This window comes from Homalodisca vitripennis, chromosome 3 (genome assembly GCF_021130785.1).
Source record: "Homalodisca vitripennis isolate AUS2020 chromosome 3, UT_GWSS_2.1, whole genome shotgun sequence".
Lineage (NCBI taxonomy): Eukaryota > Metazoa > Arthropoda > Insecta > Hemiptera > Cicadellidae > Homalodisca > Homalodisca vitripennis.
In genome coordinates, this window is record NC_060209.1 from 117756887 (window position 1) to 117772004 (window position 15118).

The 15118-nt window shown below is 33.7% G+C and overlaps 1 protein-coding gene across 2 annotated transcripts in view; it reads right to left on the reverse strand.

The window, feature by feature from the left end:
• Positions 1-15118, reverse strand: part of LOC124357390 (metal cation symporter ZIP8-like) — a 37571-nt gene that overhangs the window by 16380 nt on the left and 6073 nt on the right. The window contains exon 1 of one of the 2 annotated variants that reach the window (XM_046809147.1): positions 5377-5591. The exons of the other annotated variant lie outside the window; for it this stretch is intronic. The gene's annotated coding sequence lies outside the window, so the exon portion shown is untranslated. Of the gene's footprint in view, positions 1-5376; positions 5592-15118 lie in introns of those variants that run through there. 2 annotated transcript variants of the gene reach the window in all.

Below are 15118 nucleotides of genomic sequence, written 5' to 3' on the forward strand. Positions count from 1 at the left end.
AGGGAAGGGGGAGCACCAGATGGGTCCAACAGTAGCCACGAATAGTGTTACCTGTCGCATTGCTGACACCCAGTAGGCCTCCGTGGCTGCACTTGCACATACACGGACTTTTTGCTTCTGACGGTTGTCGTGAGTCATAATACGAGGGGTATTAGAAAAATAAGGTTCCCATGATTTTTTTAAATAGACAGCTCTATATTTCTACATAGTGTTATACATCAATTTAAAACTTAAAAGTTAAGCTATTTTTCCATATAATCACCGTTTCTGTCCAAACACTTTTGTAGACGATGCTGCAACTTTTCTATCCCCATGTTGTAGAATTCTGCCGCCAATCGTTTGAGGAATCGAGTAATCTCTTCCTTGACTTCATCATCGGTACTGAAGCGTTGGCCACCCAAGTGTTCCTTTAATTTTGGGAATAAGCGATAATCACTTGGGGCTAGGTCTGGGCTGTAGGGGAGATGGAGGCACAATAGTCCAGCCAAACTTTGTCAGCAGTTCTTGAGTTTCATGTGAGACATGAGGTCGAGCGTTGTCACGGAGAACGTCCTCACGCCACTGGACAATCTTCCTCTCCGGCGGTTCTGGATCGCGCGTCTCAGTTTTCTTAATGTGTCGCAGATAATCTGTTAGAGTTTAATGTTGTTCCATGAGGCAAAAGTCGATCAAAAGCAGGCCCTTCCTGTCCCAAAAGACGAAACTGAAGGCCGTCCACTTCGGTTTTCATCGTGAATTTCCATGCGGCCTTCACTGGATTCTCTACACCATTTCCGAACGTGTTGAACAGATATGCAGTTTTTCCCATAATCTTCGATTAACTGACGATGAATTTCAATAGGTGAAATCTATTTTGCACTTTAAAAAACGTATCACAGCACGAATTTCGCATCTGGCGGTAACAACAATAAAGAGCTCCATCTTCGAGGGCAGCTAGGCCGGCACTTTTGGACGTAGGGAGGCGCGAGTGGTATGGATAGAGAGAGGGAGCAGCTGATGAGTAAGACTGTGTCGCCAGATTTCTCCCATCATATCGCATTCTGTCTCGGCGGCAAAGGGAACCTTATTTTTCTAATACCCCTCGTAATTATATTTTTTGTACTGCAGGGTACAATTTACAACAATTGTATTTCTAAAATCAATTAAAATAAAAGGCAAAAACTAGTTACTATCAAAAAACAAATTCAGAGTAAATAAATAACTATAACTACATTTTGACATGTGTCACATGTTGTCGGTATCTGTATTTTTGCTGACTTTCTTTAGGTATCAGAAGAGGAGTTTGTTTACATATCAGAAAAAATAATTTTTTCATTGTTACTGAAGACTATCCCAGGAGCCTATCGCAAACTTGCCAACAGAGTAAAATGCTCAATTGTTTAGGATCATTGACACATCTGATCTCTTCAGGGAACTTATTGATTAGCCTTACACCACACTGATATGGTAAGTATTCAAAAGCAGTAGTTCTGTGCTGAGTGTTGTGAGAATTGTCCCAGGATCTAGTTCTGTATTGGTGGATGTCGCTAGCATAAACTGATTTACACTTAAGTTAGCAGTACAGCGCATCACAAATATGGATGTTAGGCAGTCAGCAATCAAAGCTCCCCAAAGGCTACTTCACATGACTCTCTTTGATTTAATTTTGAAATGATTCTGACAGCTTTCTTTTGCGTTCTAAACACTGTATTAAATTTGTATCTAGAAAAGCTGCTCCACAATCTCAAATCATAAGCTAAATGTGGATGTATTAGACCAAAGTAAGCTGTCTTCTAATATCCAAGGAACAGAATTTTGCCACATCACATAAGACATAAATGTTTAAGGCAACCTTTAAACAAACAATCATATCATGACAGCCCTCGATCAAGGTGCATCCCAAGAAACTTGTTAGATTCTTTTTCTATTATGGCTTCATTCACTATCACAATTGATTGGCATTAATTTTCATGTTGACAGATTTGAGCTAAGATCTCTGATTTGCTCGGTACAGCAAGCTTGAGAGAAAAGACTGTATTGGTTAATGATTGTGAATTGTTTAGAGCAGTTTAAAATAAAAACAGTATGTGCTCTCACACTTTCTATGGCAATTACACAGTCTAAAGAAGAAATCTTTATCAGCACCCAGCAGGGATCACTTCTGGCTGGTTTATTCCTTCCAATTGAACCTGCCACTGGGCACAGCAAAAACCGATGTGTCACTTTAATTTGGGCAACCCTATGCATGTCCAGGAGCGGCACATCACTAACTGCAAATGTCAAGATTCTGGGGTGCAAAGGCAGTTCGATAGATCTAGTCTACTGTGCGGGAGATGACTGGTGAAATTTGGTGGGGTTCGTTTCCTAACTATCAGAGGTTCTTGCTAGCCTCAACAAGGGTGTGAAACTCCCTGTCTGCTTTGACTGGAGAGGTTGGTTTAGAGCTGGCCTCCCCTTCTTCTGGGGGGGACATGACTTTGAGATTAGTGCCCTAATTCTTCCTCATGGAGGAATTGGATTCCTCATGGAGGTGGCCCCTACCCCCTTACCTTACCCATCATGAATATCCTGTCACTCCGGAAGCAGCGCTAAGGTTCTTACAGGACTAAGTCCAATTTATAAGTTTCTTGTCCTAAGAGAACAAAAAAAATCTTTATCTGCAGAATAAGTTGATCAGAGGGTTCGATTCATCCAGGAGATTATCTGACCAAATCAGAGAGGCTCTGGTGGGGGTTTTTATTATCCGGGGTTAAAAGAACAAGGAGTTCTCTTCTAGAGGAATTTGTGTATGTTACAAGAATAAGTAGACCAGGAAAACAGGTATTTCTGAAGGGTTTATTCATCAAAGTGCTGTTTATGAAGTGTTACTTTTAATGGAGGGGACAACCCCCCCCTCCCCGATAATATGTTTACTGGAAGCTACATTGAGTGAAAAGTTTAAATTTTTTATGTGAGCTAATTTAAGAAAGAAACTTTTCAGATCAGTTTGATCTGCCCTTATATACTAATCTCATATCCATCAGATTTTGACCAGGGAGTTAAATCCATTAAGTTATTTGATGACAAGAATATTTGGTGAGCCAACCTAAATTTCCCCTCTCCCTCTTTACTGCGGCTAGTATGTACTAATATTGTACAAAACAAACAAACTTGGACCAATGCGTATAGTAAATTATCACTTTTAAACCTTTGGAATTTTCTGTATTTTAAAATCTCTCTGTCTCTATCTACTACTTCCATTTTTTTCAATTTTTATCGTAAGAGGGTTTTTTGAATTAGCCGTTACAGATACGGGAAACATACAATGGACCTTGTTTATTGATTGTCCAATTTTCTAACTGACAATTAAATTAAATACTGCTATCGGGCTAAAATAATTATATTTAATGTGACTACTTGATTAGCTAAGCTCTGTTTATACTCTCAGTACAACATGAAATTCATAGTAAGCATGTTTACATTTTGGTGGAAAGTAATTTATATGCCTGAGACTGAGTGTTAGAATTTACAGAATTGTTTTGTTATTACGTCATCCAGTTGCAATCGTCGTGTCAATAACTTCTAAAATATTACGTCTAAGTTCAGCTACACACTGACTAATCCGTTTTTTTATATAAAAGGAAATACTTTTTTGAATACTTGATGTCTTATGTAATATTGAAATATTCATATTTTATTGTTTTCAGATATAATTGTTACCAAACAATAACAGTTAACAATTATTAGGAAAACTATTATTGGAAGGTACTATTAATTGATAATATTTAAATAAGCGGTTTATTAACCGATCCAACGGAGTATAAAAAATCCTGACAGAAGGTAACAAACCACCAAAAAAGTTACTTTCCATGTGTTACTATGTCACATAATTAAATGTCATATGATTGTATTAAGTTTGTATACTCTGCAATTTTCTTGTTACCATTCTATCTAACCATAAGGCCAACGTAGAAATTTTAGAATTCACTTTACCTTTTCATTTTGATACCTTAAAAATAACAGAATTATTTCTTGGACCATGAAGAACATATGTACCAAAGATTCCAGTCTCTTTACATGTTTCTATCAAGCCAAAGAAAATATGTTGTTCCAACGAATAAATAGGGTAATTATAATTTTATTACAAACAAATAATTGCAATGGAAATTTTGTACAGAAAATAAATATTATTGTTTTATAATTATATTCATAAAAACACTACTATACACTTTTTGGATGGAAATTTGATTTTTTATTACTACTTTATATTCAAAACAAAAATAGATAACTACAAGCTTTTTTGAAATGAAAATAATTAAATAACTTTACAAAAATAAAATTGTTACTTTGTCTTTGAAGTAAAAATTTTGTTCAAAAAATGTACTATTAGAAGGGTTTGCAGTTAAAATTTATATATTTCTTAAAAAATGTTGTTCTTTCCATGATTATAAAATCAAAGAACTCAGATTTAATAATTGTATCTGAATTTTTATTTATTGGAAAGAAAAACGACATGCGACAGTATTTATATAATTCAATGAAGTATTTTCTCCGAATTGAATTACAAAAGGCATTAAAATTCAGAGTAAAAACTTTCAATTTTAGCATTGCTGTAGATCTAGAGGGTTAAACACTAAAAACAGAAGATCCAGCCATGAGGGGCATATTTTATATGTATTTGATATACCAAAACTAAGAAAGAAAACATGACGAAGAATACGAGAATTAAATGTTACTATTTGATATACCAAAACTAAAAAAGAACTCATGACAAAGAATACGAGAATGAAACATATGACAGTATGTGATGTACCAAAACTAAGAAAGAATTCATAACAAAGAATGAAACTTATGACAGATTTGTATGATATGCATGAAAAAAAAAACCATTATTCTCAGACTAATTCACACCCTAGTTTTGGAAATAAAAATTGTTGAGGGTAAGAGGAGCATTAAAGTAAAGTCTAATTGTTTATACATTTCAGTTCAGCTGTAATATGTTCAGTAACTCAAACTTCTTGATGATTGCGGTAAAAATTATTAACAAACATTTTAAGATAACAATATCTAGACCTTTTTTACCCCCTATTGAAGTTTTAATTTAAATAATAGTAAACACGTATTTCAAAATGCTAGATAATACCGTAATACTATAATATAAATATGATAAAACCAAGATTTTAAAATGAATTACTCAAATGTTAAGAAATACATAGACATTCAATTCATATGAATTTTCTATAGGTAAGTATAAAATGAAACCACGATATTATTAAACTCGTATTTTTATAAAATAGAACTTCTTAGCAGAATATATCAATAACATATTTTGATTTTGGGTATCAGTAACTATCTCTCTCTCTTTTAAACTAACGGCAAGGTTACGGTTATCAATAGTTAGTAATATACTCTACGTACCAATTCAAGGACTGTGGTATTAATGATGTCCATACTTGGTATAATGTACACCTTGCTGTGAACACGGAACTGCCACTTCTGATCACAATTATTCTAGTTCCTACTTCAACTGTGCAATCGAATGATTCAACTTGAGATACAAATGATCACTGTTCACTCCAAGTTCACCTGAGAAACTTAAACCCTAGAAACTAATTGTATTTATTTGTAGAAGACCAGGATTAAGGCATGTTATCTGAAGTTGTGTACTGCTGATATCATCGTCTGGTGTTTTTTGTAAATGGGCTGTTATCTTTCAATAATCTTGAGAGCAGTTTTACCTTACTGTTAAACGTTGTTACTTTTGTTATCTATGTTCACGTATAATATGAATGCTGTAAAACAGATAAAAAATTAAACTTTATACATTTATAATGTGAACACAAAAGCAATTTCATATATATCCAGCACTAAATATCACTACTTTATCTATTATGACTCACTATTAATGAATAAATATAAATTGATATCAATTTATTAAATTACATACAGTAGAAACCCCTCATATCCGGCCACCACGGGACCGAGCCCCTGGCCGGATAACGATTCGGCCGGATAAACCATCCTACAGTACACAGCACTTGACGAAACAAAACAATTGTACTGTACTGTACTAACCGCACTGGAAATAATCAACGAACTGTTTACAGGTTAAACCTATTAGCTCAACTGAGGACAACACAAGAAAATGTAAACAAATAGATACACAAAAATAACGCAAGAGTCGTGGGAGACTAGTGCGTGCAACTGCGCGTCTGCAAGCCGTGGTAAATAAATTTCGATATTGGCTTCCGGGAAGTGGCCGGATAAACCGAGGTGCGGTAAAACCGAGGCCGGATATGAGGGGTTCTACTGTATTTAAATTGAAAACTGGTGATAAGCAATTCCTTCAATAGAGTATGTCTACTGTGAAGTATTATTTTTATTTCGGAGGTGTGTTGACCTTGTTGCACAAGTATTTGATAGAAACAATTGCAATTATCAATGTTTGTAGATAATGGCTTAAAGTGTTCACGCCTGAAATAAACATGTATTTTTAGTTAAAACATATTAAAGTCGTCCACTGTAAAAGTTTCCATGCTTAGTTTATTTTTGGCAAAATTTGTAAAGGAATAAAAAACAAATTTGAAATATTGTTACATTTAGCTTTTATTTACCTTGGATATCTTGAAAACAAATGAACATAAAGGCTCCCAATTTGCACATAAATTCTTATTTTTATATCCTTTTCGTAAATGTAAAGGGGGTTTCATTTTGAAAGTTTTGAATAGGAGAGGCTGCGGAAGGAGCCGAAAAGTAATTTGAATTTAACCAGAAACATTCCCACAGTTTATTTTTATAACTTAGGCCTAAGCTATTAAAAAACTCACTCTATATAATGAATAAACGCTTGAACTGTGCGTGGCGGAAAATTATTTACGTTAACTCTAGTATGCTAATTCACTATAACCAGTTATAGGCTACAACTTTACCGTGGTAATGAAAGTGCTAAATCTTCTTTCTGACATAACTTCACGCATAAACGTGCACGGTCCCTTCAATTTTGACGAATATCGGATTATCGAAAAGAATTTTCATTTACATATAATATTATTCTATAAAATAACTTAGGTTTTAAGGCATTATCGTGTGCTATGTTTGAAACTAAAATGGAGACAGTTCGAAACCTAGTTACTTGCTCCTCTAACAACAACGTGTACCCTATCAGGTGTAAGGACTACTCTACCAGAGGCTAGCGTGCATCCATTCAGTAAATGAGATGCCATAATGTAGTAGCTTACAACAAAACCAGGTTAAACGCTATGGACAAATATGTAACAAACAATAATTAAAGGACATAGTTAACATTATCTATGAAGGAAATTGTATGAAGGATGAGTACAATATATTTTAAACGTGTAAATGTAACTCTCCACTAACATTAAGATGAATGGGAATGAAGGATGTTGGTTATCAGTGTAAAGATAGGGGAAGATGTACCATTAACTAGTCTAGTGCTACACTCTAGTAACAGCTGCTCAAAGCTTTACTGTCCAGTGTGGTGCACAGTACACCCACGACAGTCTGTGATATTCCTTAGGTTGCTCATTCAATCAATATACGACAGCTAATAATTGGTTAAAATATTTATTTATTGTCATTACTTAAAAATAAACATTATAAAGGTAGATTTTATTTTTAAATGTACTCATTTTATTTTCATGTAATAGAAAAACTAGACTAATCAAAAAGGGTTGTAAAAACTTTAACCTGGTATATATTCTGTTTTATATACTGTACCTTGTAATGGTGTAATAGCTATCCGTGGAAAAGTGTCGTTCTCAATAAAAAAAAGTCAAAAATATAATATGGCTTAGTTATTTATAAACATTGTAGTAAAATATTGGGAATTTTAAATAAGCTTAAATGTTTACATTAATATTAATTTTATTGATACATTTTTTGTTTGTTTTATGTTCGTTCCGTAAGGTTAGTTAATTAACAAAAGATAAAAAATATCCCATTCTGAAACAGATGCTGAAGTGTCAACTAAAAAAATGTGTTTTTAGCTCATCAAATAATTGCTACCATTCATCTAAGACGGAGTGCTAATATGGTGGTATGCGTCATAAAGAATAGAAAGAAAAATATAGAGATTAAATTCCAGAATAAAAGTCGGTATCATCACGCTCTTTCACGTTCTTGTAAGCTATGGCACCTAACTCACCAGAAACGCGGGGTAAAGTTGAGCTTTCAACTATCACATGACACTACATTCAAATTCATCAATATTATATGGCTAAAAGGCAAACCACCAAATTCAAATCACATTCAAATTCATCTCTAGTCATCTTAAGTATTGCAATTTAGCAAAATGGTTATACCGTGGGAATGTAAATAAATAAATAAATTATATACTTGTTCTACTAAAAACTTGTTTTCCAATGAAATTTATTTCGTTTATATAATGTTGTAAATATAAAGTGGGCTGTGGCAAACAATTTATGTTACGTGAATACATAGTTTAAAAATACACTAAGCGAAAATATAAATAATCATGGCAATGTGAATACACATGTGATACTGCGACAGCAGTTTCGTAATGTAAAGAACGTACATATAATGGATTTAATCAGATTAATTTGTGTATTTCAGCTGATATTTTCAAGTTAAGGGTGCTTTGACTAACGCTCCTTCGATGTAATACTCAAAGCCAAATAAGAGAAAATCTCGGTCACTTTTAAAACAAAGATATTTCACTCAAAGGATCTGTAGAATGTTTATTTAAATCTTGATTATATAAAATATTATCAGTAACACACAGCTTTGCACGCAATGACGTAGGCTTTGAACGTGTATGAGCACTGCTGGTTTGAATGAAATTTCTGACGGTGATTTGAATTTGGTGGTTTGCCTTTTAGACACGACCAAGAAATATGTTAAAAAGTGTATATTTATGACCGTTGTAATTTACTACGGTCTTCGTATTCTTTGCTCCATAGTTGATTTTGTCTTGTTTCCCGATTGATCTACATAGGCAGATTTGAGAAACTTCTTTTGTTAAAAACTTCTAAGATAGGTTTTATAAGTCTTTAAATTTAAAGTAAAAATTAGACAATAGCTCTTTTTATTTTATATCTAATACTTGCTTATATCTATATTTGCTAAAAAATTACTAATTTGTTAAAAGTATGTTTTTCTAAAATCTTGGATTTTCATATCTGGATATCTTCCTACTCTATGCCAAACAGCGGTTGCAGAAAAGTTGAAATGGAAAGTCTTGTTAATATCTAGCTTACTCTCTGCTTTCAAGACTATAGTAAATGTAGAGAAATTGGAAATAACGGTTAAATAAACAGCGGTTGCATAAAAGTTGAATTGGCAAGTCTTGTTAATATCCAGCTTACTCTCTGCTTTCAAGACTATAGTAAATGTAGAGAAATTGGAAATAACGGTTAAATAAACAGCGGTTGCAAAAAAGTTGAAATGAAAAGTCTTGTTAATATCCAGCTTACTCTCTCCTTTCAAGACTATAATACATGTAGAGAAATTGGAAATAACGGTTAAATAAACAGCGGTTGCATAAAAGTTGAATTGGCAAGTCTTGTTAATATCCAGCTTACTCTCTGCTTTCAAGACTATAGTAAATGTAGAGAAATTGGAAATAACGGTTAAATAAACAGCGGTTGCAAAAAAGTTGAAATGAAAAGTCTTGTTAATATCCAGCTTACTCTCTCCTTTCAAGACTATAATACATGTAGAGAAATTGGAAATAACGGTTAAATAAACAGCGGTTGCATAAAAGTTGAATTGGCAAGTCTTGTTAATATCCAGCTTACTCTCTGCTTTCAAGACTATAGTAAATGTAGAGAAATTGGAAATAACGGTTAAATAAACAGCGGTTGCATAAAAGTTGAATTGGGAAGTCTTGTTAATATCCAGCTTACTCTCTGCTTTCAAGACTATAGTAAATGTAGAGAAATAATTGGAAATAACGGTTAAATAAACAGCGGTTGCAAAAAAGTTGAAATGGAAGTCTTGTTAATATCCAGCTTACTCTCTGCTTTCAAGACTATAGTACATGTAGAGAAATTGGAAATAACGGTTAAATAAACAGCGGTTGCATAAAAGTTGAATTGGGAAGTCTTGTTAATATCCAGCTTACTCTCTGCTTTCAAGACTATAGTACATGTAGAGAAATTGGAAATAACGGTTAAATAAACAGCGGTTGCAGAAAAGTTGAATTGGGAAGTCTTGTTAATATCCAGCTTACTCTCTGCTTTCAAGACTATAGTACATGTAGAGAAATTGGAAATAACGGTTAAATAAACAGCGGTTGCAGAAAAGTTGAATTGGGAAGTCTTGTTAATATCCAGCTTACTCTCTGCTTTCAAGATTATACATGTAGATAAATTGGAAATAACGGTTAAATTAATTAAATATATGGTTTTGCTGTCATAAAACAATGCCTATACAGAACAGTTGCATACATTTAACATGCTCTTTTAATTATTAATACTTCGCAACTTTAGAGACCAAGTGGGACTATTCCCTACTTTAGAAACCATTGGGGCGTAGCCCGGAGGAATTTTCAAAATAAGAATAAGCGTGAAAGTAAAGCAAACAAAAAGTCATTTTCGCATTTATAATAAAAATCGTTAGGATTTCGGTTATTTGGTATGACCGATTCTCTATAACATCAGGGATTATAACTCATAATAAATTTTCTTCTTCATGAGCAATTTACACCTCGGGTGGTGGCGAGTCCTCAAGATATTCCATAAGATGTTTCAGAAGGCTTGTATGACTGCTGGGAGTGGTGACAGGTAAGTCTCTCCTTCCAAGGATTGCAATAATGACACGGGTGCTTATACAAGAAGTGTTCCATAGAAGTATAGGAGGGTATTGGTTCCCTTTAATAGCTCGGCTAGTTTTACGCAAGGTCTAGTCTCCTTGGAAGTATTGACCACTGACCATAATGTAAAAACAGATCTCACGTATTAACTGTAAGCCTAATATGTATTACATCAGTTTGTATTGTATGTGGAAATCAATTTCTACAATGAGATAAACAAGATTTGAAATAGTTTTAAACACATGATTGATACATATCTATAATTATTAAACATATCAAAATAAACGCGTCTAATTTAAAAATAAAAAATACAAACTTTGCTCGCTTTATTCTAATTTGTAACCGTACGTTACTATAGATTTTTAACTATTAATATACCTATGCGAAAACGATAGGCGAAACATATCCTGTCTACAAAGCGCATTTTCTTAACATGAAATTTCAATACTTCGTATATTGTGGTCATTATATATATATATATATATATATATATATATATATATATATATATATTAAAATTAAATCCTTCTTTAAAATAAATTTTAGAGCAATTAAAAATATTATTATTGTTAAACATCATGGATATATTGTTTTAAAATGTATGTTGTTAACAATACAAAGTTACTTCATATGCACTCCTCAGGCCACCTTTGTGCCAGATGAACCTCCAAAATAAACAGGTTTACAATAAAGTGCATAAAGGTATTTTTCAGAATATTGCGGAGATGTTTCGATGTTGTATTATTGTAAAAAATTACGTTATTTAATAAGTTTAATATATTCACAAGCTTAAAAAAGGGATTTAATGTTAATCTGCGGATAATTTTCTTGTATACAAAGACATATTACTTGATGGGAAATTCCACTATCATAATAGGACCATTTCTTGTGGCCAAATCTAAGATGCTCTGTTCTCTACAAGGACAATCTAGAGGATGTGTGCCCTTCATGGCTATTACACAAACTACCTCAATAATGGGATACCACCAATGTCATACGATGTTTCACTTACAAACAATGATCAAAAGAGTAATTTGTTTACCTGTCTTTGTTGTTGCTGAATTCCCTTAAAAAAACACACTCATAATTCTTATATTATTTTAAGTTAGAGGTTGGTTACTGTAGGAGGTTGAAGTACGTAGATGTTATGGTAACTATATTTCTTACAGGTATAAAAGATGAATGTACAAGGCTAGATCAGAATTAAATTTAGTACGTTTAGGGGGAAAGTTGAGGGTACATGCAACTGTGGGGAAGAGTGATGAGGGTCCAACCGGAAGAAGATGGGCTGCACTGCTACCAGCTGTTTTGTTTCAATAGCACTGCAACCGGCGGTTTTTTTGCAATGCAGTTTTGGAAGTGTTTTGAGTAGGCTATTTCCTTCTGTCAACAGTTTGCTACAATATGTTATTTGAAGTTGTCTGGTTTTACAATAACTTGTTTTTGCAATAAGTATTTTAGCGTGTTCAAAATGCTAGACGAAGAGGAAACATTAGTTGAGCCTATAGTAGTTCTAAAAAGGTATATCGTTTGGAAGAGTGTCAGACATTGGGAAAAACGTAGGTTAAGTAGCAATGTAACTTGTAAAGACTGTAAATGTTAAAAAAATGTTAGTGTTTCAACTCCAGAGCAAAGGAAAGTTATTGTATCTTCCACAAGGTAACATCTTCGATGAAGTCGGTGTATCTTTGTGAACTGATTACAGTCAGACAAGTGACTCAACACCGCCCAAGAAAAGTAGAAGACGAGGCTGACTTCACAGTTATTTCTACACTTAAAAATTTCTATGAGTAAGTTGTTTCTATGATTAATGTTATAGTGTTTTCCAGTTTTATTTCTAAATACTTGTATTATAAGCACAGTAAAATCAACTTAAACAAATTGCCTTTCAATGTTGAAGTAGTCGTGCAGTTTTGATGTATTACACCCAATATTATAATATTGGGTAGTCATGCGTATTGTGTAATATCTTGTTTTCGCAACTTTTCCTGGAAGGAAACGAGACACGGTTCTTTTTAACTAAGTAAGAGATTACAATATTATTGTATAGATTTCTAGGTGGTGTTTATTTTTTTTTTACCTTAAAAAAGCTTCTTTCAATACTGTTTTTGTGTAGCGGATTTTGAATTATTTATTTTAAAATTATCTCGTGTGTAGAACTGTTTAATAGTTTGATTACGTGAGTAGAAAATCATTGTAATTTAAATTTGGATGATTAACCAAAGAACTAAAATTTTACTGGAGGATTTTTAAAACTGTAGTGTGTCAGTGTGCTATTTAATTCTGTATAAAAATTGCACAGTAAATAACTATCTTATCATGGCACCCACATTCTAGCTTAATTCCGAACTCCTTGAAATATGCAGTAGTTTGTATAATGTTTTCTTTAATGTTTAGTTTATACAAACTGTATTGGTTTGCCTATCTTGAATGATTTGTAGGTTTCCATCATAAAATTATGTAATTACGGTATATTAAAATGTTATTCACTGTAACATCCAGTGGTTTCAGGGTTTAGATACTAAAATAATCTGGGAAAAACTGATATCAGTTGTAAAAAATTGTATCGGTACTTCGACTTTCAGCACATATCTCATAACACCACCTGCAAATATTTCTCCGGGAAAAGTTTGCACTACTTTCTTAGGCTTTTGCTTGTAACAGTTTTTAAATTGACTATCTCGTTTTATTAAATTGACTATCTATTAATTAAATAATTAATAGGACAATGAATAATAATGGGCGATGTTAGGTCACACCAGAAGACATCGGGTGGCGATGCTGTACTAGAGAAAGAGTTGTCAGGTCACAGCGCATACGTCCAAGCGAAAAATTGTTCTGTACGCAGTGCACCTGATGTACGTGAAGTGTGTTTATGGGTACGATCTCTCCTGAGTTGGGCGAGTCCCACACGCTCGTACGTCGAACATTTTATTGACAATCCAATAAGGTAGGTAGCTTTTAAGGAACATTCACTTTTTACTAGGTATTATTAGAAATTATGTACGTAATCGTGCATTTAAATTTAATATCGTTGGCTCAACAAGTGATTTTGTGGCACGAATTACAGAGTAGACACTGCCTCGGAGATTATTGGGGCAGGGTCGATTGAGTGGGCAGCGGTAGCGGTACCGGTAGGAAGTACCAAGAGAAAGTGTCAAGGTCCGACCAAGCTGCAAGGTCGCTCACTTCGCCTCTCGTTCTCGCTCAAGTTCTTCACGGATTTCCCACTATTTGGCCCCTTTTGTATTGAATCCAGAATTAAGAAATTTACTGGAAGATTCGCCCTAAAACATTACAGGTTCACATGCCCCAACAATATGGATGTTAATTGATATTAATTTGATTGTAATTTTTGAGTCCCATCAGTTGAAAAATGCGAATCGTTAATTGACCGCGGCCATTAATTAAATGAGACGAGATTTTAATGGAAGACACACATAATATAATCACATATAGAGCACACATTTTCAACATTTATGGTTTTAAATCATTTTTTTAAGCTACCTCTTAATACATTTCTTTTAGAGAAGGGTAAATTAAAAATGTATAAAGTTTGTTATATACATTCCTTTTACCAAAATTATGAGCCTACATAGAACAGAAATATAGTTCCCATCAGTTTTTTTTTTTAAATAATCTATGTACTTATACCTTTATTCTGTAAGATTTCAAGATGGCGAGATTTACAAATTGTATAAAATACAGTAACATAACTTAAAATTGTCGTAGCAACAACGCAAAACGCAAGAAGAATCCATTATATTACTGTATTTTCGAAATTAGTATGACACACGCAGAACATCTACATTTTCCTGGCTGCGCTTCGGAAGGGATGTTATTTTAATTTGGCTGGGCAACGAACTAACCAAGACAGGGTACACCGATAGGATGAATTGGGTATGCTATAAGTTACAGCAGATATGGTTTGTGTGAATTTTCTGAACAGTTTGGAATTTAGAATTCATGAGCTGCCTTCGCCGAATTTCCCATGGACAATTCTGTCATGGGACTATTTGTTGTGGGCATATTTTTAAAAATCCATGTATTACAAGTGGTCGTATTGTATAACATTATATGCGTGTTACTTGAAAGGGAAAACAATTGACGATGACGATATTATCAGGGTAACCTTCACAGCAGATATCCCCGTGCCCTCGCGAGTCTGCGGTCCACGCCACTCGGTGACCTTAGAGTTGCTCGCTGCACTCACACTACGAGTACTCACGCTGTTCTTTATATAACCGTCAAACAGAATCAATGTGCTCCCAGGACGTTTTAAACGTAAACTATCAACAAAACACATCGTAGTTGGCTTGCTTATCTCGTGTTCACATAAAGATATCTAATAGTTCATTATAACACAGC